This window comes from Ranitomeya imitator, chromosome 9, assembly GCF_032444005.1.
Source record: "Ranitomeya imitator isolate aRanImi1 chromosome 9, aRanImi1.pri, whole genome shotgun sequence".
NCBI classification, from domain to species: domain Eukaryota; kingdom Metazoa; phylum Chordata; class Amphibia; order Anura; family Dendrobatidae; genus Ranitomeya; species Ranitomeya imitator.
In genome coordinates, this window is record NC_091290.1 from 134,182,434 (window position 1) to 134,192,863 (window position 10,430).

The window sequence follows — 10,430 nt, forward strand, 5'->3', positions numbered from 1 at the left end:
CGTTAAAGACTCTCATAAACATTCTCGTTCTAATGGCTTGCTGTCTCGTTATACAGATAAATCCCTCCCCCCCCTTACTATATCGTTACCCTAATATGTTCAATTTTTTTCCCCCTAAGATCATATTTGTTAAAAGTTAGCTCACAATTGCATTGGAGGGTCAGTTAGGAAATGTCGGGGATCTGATACTGATATTATTTTCTTCTTTGACGTGAACAACAGAAATAACCAATTCAGATGTAAACGGAGCCTAAATTGTCTTTGAATAACATTTCAGCACCTTGATGTATCACTTTCTATCATACACTATATATAAAGTTTTTTTTAAATTAAAAATTAAGCAAATTTGTAAGTACATTACCTATCCTGTACTGATCCTGGGTCACCTCCTGTATTATACCCCAGAGCTGCGCTCACTATTCTGCTGGTGCAGTCACTGTGTACATACATTACATTACTGATCCTGAGTTACATCCTGTATTATACTCCAGAGCTGCACTCACTATCCTGCTGGTGCAGTCACTGTGTACATACATTACATTACTGATCCTGAGTTACATCCTGTATTATACCCCAGAGCTGCACTCACTATTCTGCTGGTGCAGTCACTGTGTACATACATTACATTACTGATCCTGAGTTACATCCTGTATTATACTCCAGAGCTGCACTCACTATTCTGCTGGTGCAGTCACTGTGTACATACATTACATTACTGATCCTGAGTCACCTCCTGTATTATACCCCAGAGCTGCACTCACTATTCTGCTGGTGCAGTCACTGTGTACATTACATTACTGATCCTGAGTTACATCCTGTATTATACTCCAGAGCTGCACTCACTATTCTGCTGGTGCAGTCACTGTGTACATACATTACATTACTGATTCTGAGTTACATCCTGTATTATACCCCAGAGCTGCACTCACTATTCTGCTGGTGCAGTCACTGTGTACATACTTTACATTACTGATCCTGAGTTACATCCTGTATTATACCCCAGAGCTGCACTCACTATTCTGCTGGTGCAGTCACTGTGTACATACATTACATTACTGATCCTGAGTTACATCCTGTATTATACCCCAGAGCTGCACTCACTATTCTGCTGGTGCAGTCACTGTGTACACACATTACATTACTGATCCTGAGTTACATCCTGTATTATACTCCAGAGCTGCACTCACTATTCTGCTGGTGCAGTCACTGTGTACATACTTTACATTACTGATCCTGAGTTACATCCTGTATTATACCCCAGAGCTGCACTCACTATTCTGCTGGTGACGTCACTGTGTACATACATTACTGATCCTGAGTTACATCTTGTAATATATCCCAGAAAATGAAGTATTTCTCCCAGAAAATTATTGCAATGACACAACACACGCTTATTTCCTTTCTGTGTATTGTAACAGCACAAAAAAAACCAGAGAAAAAAATGGCAAATTGGACATAATTTCACACAAACCCCGAAATTGGGCCGGACAAAATGATTGCCACCCTCAACTTAATATTTGGTTGTAAACTCTTTGGAATAAATAACTGCAATCAATCGCTTCTCTATAACCATCAACAAGCTTTTTACACCTTTTTGGAGCAGTCTTCCTTTGCAAACTGCTCCAGGTCTCTCATATTTGAAGGGCCCCTTCTCCGAGCAGCAATTTTAAGATCTCTGCACAAGTGATCAATAGGATTTAGATCCGGACTAACTGCTGCCACTTCAGTACTCCCCAGCACTTTTTTTCCATCCATTTCTAGGGGCTTCTTGAAGTATGTTTCAGGTCATTGTCCTGCTGAAAGACCCATGACGTAGGATGCAAACTCAGATTTCTGACCCTAGGGACTATATTGAGACCCAAAATCCTTTGGTAATTTTCAGATTTCATGATGCCTTGTACACAGTCAAGCCACCCAGTGCCAGAGGCTGCAACACAACCGTTAAACATCTTTGAACCTCCACCATATTTGACTGTAGGTATTGTGTTTTTGTAGGCCTCATTTCATTTTTGGTTAACAGAAGAAGAATAATATGTTTTACCGAAAAGCTCTATCTTGGACTCATTTGTCCACAAGACGTTTCCCAGAACAATTTTGGCTTACTCATGTACTCATAAAGTCCTGCTTGCAAGTAGCCATTATGGTAGCGCAGTCCAGCAAATAGGTAAAGCAGTGGTTTCCTTAAAGACGTGAGAACAGATGTGCGGTGAACTTACATGGTGAGAAGCACAATAACAATCATATTAATAAGCTTTCTCTCTTATTTCCTGGTGAAATATTTCCTATCATGAGGATATTCTGATCCTTGATGCCATCCTAGAAGTTTTATTTTTCCATTCCTTGATATTTGCACAATTCCAGCATTTGCTAAACTGTTACTGCTATTCTGCGTGACATTTACATTTTTCAGCCCAGTGATGCAAGTAATATTTGTAGTCGACAACGCTTCACGTGTTTCCACTCCACAGACTTGCTCCGTTACACCTTTAATTTAGCAGCTGGAGATGTGTAGTCCAGTAACCAAGCAATCCACGCGCCCAACGAGTCTAGATATAGCGCCTATCATATGTACTAAGGGTTTTGTGTTGTTGTTTTTTTTTTGTTGTTTTTTTAAACTCAGCTTTTTTGTTTAACACTTCTCCATTTACTTTTCTGTTTCCCTTTTCATATACTTTCATTTAAAACACTATTTTTTTTAATTAGATGGGACATAAAAAAAAAAATTTAAGGACATCTGTACATGTTAACTACTTTCATCCTGTCTCACATCATAAACAATGTTGCATACACTAAGGTAGAGAAACTGCAGCTACATCCCCCTCTTCCCCCATTCTGTTTGCTCTATTAGGGCATCTGGACGAGAGAGGGGTCCTATTGGCAGGAGTGGATTGCGGCTAAGTAAGACCATCTTTTACTCTGGCAGACAAGTCCCATATATGAATTATTTTATTGGGCGTCATACAACTTTACATTTAAAGAATATCTGTCACTTGCCATAATTATGTATTTATTATGTCTTTTTTTACCTGGTGTATAAGTTACTGTTTTCCTTAATCCAGCATTGTTTTTGTTTTCCTGAGATATTGCTTCGTTTTCCTTGTATGTAGACCTAGTCTTTTAGTCCAAGAAGGCGTGGTCTTAACCGCTTTCCTGATGACTACACCTACTTGGCTAATATAACTAGATTGGTCACTGCGCAGTAGCAGAGACTCGCCGGCACCTATGCAGATGATCGATGAAGACTCTTCCCATAGAAGGGCGGATAAGGTTGATATAACCGCGCAAGTGTACGGCGCATGCGCGGGATTACAGTGCCGCAATTGCACGTCACAGGTCAGGGTCACGTGCATGGGAGGGGGCTATAGTGAAGGCACCAGAATCAGCATTTTTCAGGTTAATTAAATTCTATTCAGTGTCCATACAGTATATCTGAAGTCATCATTGTTACATTTTCCCTAGTAATTATACATTATGTATATTTTAAATATCTCGGACAATTAATCATACACTTGGTCCCAGATCATATTCCTTCCATGTATATAATTTGTATACAGAGGTACCATCTGTAATAAGGTTTTCACTTGCACATCGATATGGTCACCAACTTTTGGCTTTTCATCTACTGCAGGCCTACAACTCCCAGCGTACGATGACAGCTGCGGGCATAGAAGGTGCAATTTATTTTGCATGCTGTAGTGAGAAGCGATACTAAAATATTTAACTTTAGCCATGAATATTATTTCTTGTTTTGTGATATATTATTCTTTTTTTTTTTCAATAGTGCAGCTGGTTTAGATATATACTGTATAAATATTTATTTACAGTATATATATATACTAGCTATTGAACCCGTTCTATGCCCGGGTGGCGAGCATTTATATTGGTACAGTCATGGCCAAAAGTATTGACACCCCTGCAATTCTGTCAGATAATACTCATTTTCTTCCTGAAAATGATTGCAATCACAAATTATTTGGTATTATCTTCATTTAATTTGTCTTAAATAAAAAAAACACAAAAAGAATTGTCCTAAAGCCAAATTGGATATAATTCCACACCAAACATAAAAAAGGGGGTGGACAAAAGTATTGGCACTGTTCGAAAAATCATGTGATGCTTCTCTAATTTGTGTAAATAAGAGCACCTGTAACTTACTTGTGGCACCTAACAGGTGTTGGCAATAACTAAATCACACTTGCAGCCAGTTGACAAGGATTAAAGTTGACTCAACCTCTGTCCTGTGTCCTTGTGTGTACCACATTGAGCATGGAGAAAAGAAAGAAGAACAAAGAACTGTCTGAGGACTTGAGAAACCAAATTGTGAGGAAGCATGAGCAACCTCAAGGCTACAAGTCCATCTCCAAAGACCTGAATGTTCCTGTGTCTACCGTGCGCAGTGTCATCAAGAAGTATAAAGCCCATGACACTGTGGCTAACCTCCCTAGATGTGGACGGAAAATAAAAATTGACAAGAGATTTCAACGCAAGATTGTGCGGATGTTGGATAAAGAACCTCGACTAACATCCAAACAAGTTTAAGCTGCCCTGCAGTCCGAGGGTACAACAGTGTCAACCGTACTATCCGTCGGCGTCTGAATGAAAAGGGACTGTATGGTAGGAGACCCAGGAAGACCCCACTTCTTACCCCGAGATATAAAAAAGCCAGGCTGGAGTTTGCCAAAACTTACCTGAAAAAGCCTAAAACGTTTTGGAAGAATGTTCTCTGGTCAGATGAGACAAAAGTAGAGCTTTTTGGGCAAAGGCATCAACATAGAGTTTACAGGAGAAAAAAAGAGGCATTCAAAGAAAAGAACACGGTCCCTACAGTCAAACATGGCAGAGGTTCCCTGATGTTTTGGGGTTGCTTTGCTGCCTCTGGCTCTGGACTACTTGACCGTGTGCATGGCATTATGAAGTCTGAAGACTACCAACAAATGTTTCAGCATAATGCAGGGCCCAGTGTGAGAAAGCTGGGTCTCCCTCAGAGGTCATGGGTCTTCCAGCAGGGCAATGACCCAAAACACACTTCAAAAAGCACTAGAAAATGGTTTGAGAGAAAGCACTGGAGACTTCTAAGGTGGCCAGCAATGAGTCCAGACCTGAATCCCATAGAATACCTCTGGAGAGATCTAAAAATGGCAGTTTGGAGAAGGCACCCTTCAAATATCAGGGACCTGGAGCAGTTTGCCAAAGAAGAATGGTCTAAAATTCCAGCAGAGCATTGTAAGAAACTCATTGATGGTTACCGTAACGGTTGGTCGCAGTTATTTTGGCTAAAGGTTGTGCAACCAAGTATTAGGCTGAGGGTGGCAATACTTTTCTCTGGCCCATTTTTGGAGTTTTGTGTGAAATAATCAATGTTTTGCTTTTTGCTTCATTCTCTTTTGCGCTTTTTCATTTAAGACAAATTAAATGAAGATAATAATACCAAAGAATTTGTTTGCAATCATTTTCAGGAAGAAAATGAGTATTATTTGACAGAATTGCAAGGGTGTCAATACATTTGGCCATGACTGTATATGGTCTCCATCCTGGTATGTGCTGCTCCATCCTGCGTCCCCATCCTGTCATGTGCTTCTCCATCCTGCGTCCCCATCCTGTCATGTGCTGCTCCATCCTGCGTCCCCATCCTGTCATGTGCTGCTCCATCCTGCGCCCCCATGCTGTCATGAGCTGCTCCATCCTGCGCCCCCATCCTGTCATGTGCTGCTCCATCCTGCGCCCCCATCCTGTCATGTGCTGTACCCATCCTGCGTCCCCATTCTGTCATGTGCTGCTCCCATCCTGTGCCCCCATTCTGACATGTGCTGCTCTGTTGTGAATTCTGCTTTTGGGCTCCCTCCGGTGGTTGTAGGTGGTAATGCAGTTGTCTCTGGGCTGCAGTCCTGGACAGGTGTTTCTGCTAATTGCAGTTCTGACTGGAGTATTTAGGTGTGCAGGACTCTTTAGTCCTTGCCAGTTGTCAATGTTTCTTGGGAAGTGTTGGATCTCTGCCTGGCTTCTCCTGCTTAGCTGCCAATTCAGCAAAGATAAGTGTATATTTCTTTTTCTTTGGCACACAAGCTGTGTGCTTGTTTTTTGTTTGTATTCCTGCTCTGAGTATAGGAGTCTCTGGAGTTGCAGATATACATTCCACGTCTTTAGTTAGATTGAGGAATTTTTTGTATAATCTGCTGTGGATATTTTTGGAAGGGTTTTAATACTGACCGCACAGCACGCTGTCCTATCCTTTCCTATTTTAGCTAGAGTGGCCTCTTGTGCTAAGTCCTGTTTTCTGCCTGTGTTTGTCTTTCCTCTCCTACTCACAGCCAATATTTGTGGGGGGCTGCCTATCCTTTGGGGTTCTGCTCTGAGGCAAGGTAGTATTCCTATTTCTACCTATAGGGGTATCTAGTCCTCCGGCTGTGACGAGGTGTCTAGGGTTTGTTAGGTACACCCCACGGCTACTTCTAGTTGCGGTGTTAAGATCAGGATTTGCGGTCAGTAAAGTTACCACCTACTCCAGTGAACGCTTTCATGCTGCTCCAAGGTCACCGGATCATAACACTGCTCCATCCTGCGCCCCCATTCTGTAATGTGCTGCACCCATCCTGCGCCCCGATTCTCACATGTGCTGCACCCATCCTGCCCCTCCCGTCCCGTTCCAGCGCTGCGTGCCGCTCCGTGTTCCGGGTCCTCTGGCTGTGACTGTTCAGTCAGAGGGCGGCGTGCATTAAGCGCGTCATCGCGCCCTCTGAACTGTGAACGTCACAGGCAGAGGACCCGGAAGATGGAGCGGCGCTCAGCGCTGAAACGGGACAGACAGGTGAATATAGCTTATACTCACCCTCCTGCCATGTCCCTGCCTCTCCGTTGGAGATCGCGGTGTGTGTTCAGTGCTTACGCATACCGCGATCTCCTGGGAGCGTCACTCTGTGGGGTCCAGACTGCGCCGGCGCTTGCGCAGTCTATAAAGGCTTCAGGCAGAGTGATGCTCCCAGCCTTACATTATAGATTTATATATATACAGTACAGACCAATAGTTTGGACACACCTTCTCATTTAAAGATTTTTCTGTATTTCCATGACTATGAAAATTGTACATTCACACTGAAGGCATCAAAACTATGAATTAACACATGTGGAATTATATACTTAACAAAAAAGTGTGAAACAAATGAAATTATGTCTTATATTGTAGGTTCTTCAAAGTAGCCACCTTTTGCTTTGATTGCTGCTTTGCACACTCTTGCCATTCTCTTGATGAGCTTCAAGAGGTAGTCACTGGGAATGGTCTTCCAACAATCTTGGAGGAGTTCCCAGAGATGCTTAGCACTTGTTGGCCCTTTTGCCTTCACTCTGCGGTCTAGCTCACCCCAAACCATCTCGATTGGGTTCAGGTCTGGTGACTGTGGAGGCCAGGTCATCTGGCGTAGCACCCCATCACTCTCCTTCTTGGTCAAATAGCTCTTACACAGCCTGGAGGTGTGTTTGGGGTCATTGTCCTGTTGAAAAATAAATGATGGTCCAACTAAACGCAAACCGGATGGAATAGCATGCCGCTGCAAGATGCTGTGGTAGCCATGCTGGTTCAGTATGCCTTCAATTTTGAATAAATCCCCAACAGTGTCACCAGCAAAGCACCCCCACACCATCACACCTCCTCCTCCATGCTTCACGGTGGGAACCAGGCATGTAGAGTCCATCCGTTCTCCCCGCTGGATGGCGCTCCTTCCCTTCCGAGCTCTGCCATGTGCCCAAACGGTGGTTCCCCCCCCCCACATATGGGGTATCAGCGTACTCAGGACAAATTTCGTTGAAGCGTTCCAGAGTTATAACCTCATAAAGGGACAGTGGTCAGAATTGTAAAAATTGGCCCTGTCATTAACGTGCAAATCACCTTTGGGGCTTGAGGGATTAAATGAGAAGGTGTGTCCAAACTTTTGGTCTGTACTGGTCATACACATATACACTTGACGCCAGGCCACATGTTGCCTGTGTGCCATCAGTGTGCTACCATGGCCTGCAGCTTCTTCTGACTTGTCTCTCATCGATCTTATCTGGGATGACATTAATTGATAATTGCAAAATGAGCTGACAGCAGTGGATTTTTATGATTTGCCCAAGTGCATTCAGCCGGCAGAACATTCCTCAGACGACCATTAATACTATCATTAATAGCAGCCAAGGTGCATACGTGTGGGGATTTCTGCACTACATAAAATAAAATGTTTCCATTTATCTTAGTTTCTATATTAACATGTAAATCCATCCTGTGATTTGCATAACTCCACAACATTTTTTTCTTCGTGTTGCAATTAGAATGTTGAAGAGTGTATATGTATATATAAAAAAAAAATATATATATATATATATACACACACGCTAGCTATTGAACCTGGTTCTACGCTTGGATGGCGAGCATTTATATTGGTATATGGTCTCTAACCTGTCATATGCTGCTCCATCCTGCGCCCTCATCCTGTTTTGTGCGCCTCCATCTTGTCATGTGCTACTCTCTTCCTGCGCCCCAATCCTGTCATGTGCTCCCATCCTGCACCCCAATCCTGTCATGTGCTCCCATCCTGTGCCCCAATCCTGTCATGTGGTGCTCCCATCCTGCGCCCCCATCCTGTCATGTGCTTCTCCCATCCTGCTCCCCATCCTGTCATGTGCTGCTCCCATCTTGCGCCCCCATCCTGTCATGTGCTGCTCCCATCCTGCGCCCCCATCCTGTCATGTGCTGCTCCCATCCTGCGCCCCCATCCTGTCATGTGCTGCTCCCATCCTGTGCCCCCATGCTGTCATGTGCTGCTCCTATCTTGCACCCCCATTCTGTCATGTGCTGCTCCCACCCTGCACCCCCAGTCTGTCATGTGCTGCTCCCATCCTGCACCCCCATTCTGTAATGTGCTGCTCCCATCCTGCGCCCCCATTCTGTAATGTGCTGCTCCCATCCATATGCCCCGTATGCTGCTCCATAAAATGATCCATAGCATAAAATGCCCCGTATGCTGCTGCTGCGATTAAAAAAATGACATACTCACCTCTCGTCGCTGGGTGCCGAGTGACGGGCTCCTGAGCAGTCGGGGACACCGGCGTGTTATGGGGGTCAGGTGCCGGAGTCGCCGCTTCCTCAGGCCCCTGGAACTTGGGATATTTACGTGTCCCCGTTCCATAGTCGCGCGCCGCTCCGTCTTCTGGGTCTTTTGGCTGTGACTGTTCAGGCAGAGGGCATGCACTAAACACGTCATCACGCCCTCTGACCTGAACGTCACAGCCAGACGACGCAGAAGACAGAGCTGCACGCGGCGATGGAACGGGGACAGGTGAACATATCCTGCCACTTCCCAGCTTCTCCGTTGGAGATCGCGGTATGGGTTCAATGCTTACACATACCGCAATCTCTTGGGCCACAATCGTCATCCCCCTGTGAGTGTCGGCGTCTGACGTCGCTGACACTGACAGCGGGCGCGATGACGTCACTGCCCGGCGCCCGCTGTCAGGAGATCAACGGGAGCAGCGCTGGAACCAGGAAGAAGAGAGGTGAGTATTTATTTATTTTTTTAATGGGTGCTGCCTAATACTACAGGGTCTGCCTTTGGGGGGGCTGCCTTATTACAGGGTCTGACTATGGGGGCTGCCTTATTACAGGGTCTGACTGTGGGGAGGGTGCCTTATTACAGGGTCTGACTATGGGGGGGCTGCCTTATTACAGGGTCTGACTATGGGGGGGCTGCCTTATTGCAGGGTCTGCCTATGGGGACTGCCTTTTTACAGGGTCTGACTATGGGGGCTGCCTCATTACAGGGTCTGACTATGGGGGTGCTGCCTCATTACAGGGTCTGCCTATGGGGGCTGGCTTTTTACAGGGTCTGACTATGGGGGTGCTGCCTCATTACAGGGTCTGACTGTACTGGGGCTGCCTCATTACAGGGTCTGACTATGGGGGTGCTACCTCATTACAGGGTCTGACTATGGGGGCTGCCTTATTACGGAGTCTGACTATGGGGCTGCCTTATTACAGGGTCTGACTATAGGGGGGCTGCCTCATTACAGGGTCTGACTATGGGGCTGCCTTATTACAGGGTCTGACTATAGGGGGGCTGCCTCATTACAGGGTCTGACTATGGGGGCTGACTTATTACAGGGTCTGACTATGGGGGCTGCCTTATTACAGGGTTTGACTATGGGGTGCTGCCTTATTACAGGGTCTGACTATGGGGGCTGCCTTATTACAGGGTCTGACTATGGGGGCTGCCTTATTACAGGGTCTGACTATGGGGGCTGCCTTATTACAGGGTCTGACTATGGGGTGCTGCCTTATTACAGGGTCTGACTATGGGGGCTGCCTTATTACAGGGTCTGACTATGGGGGCTGCCTTATTACAGGGTCTGACTATAGGAGTGCTGCCTCATTACAGGGTCTGACTATGGGGGCTGCCTTATTA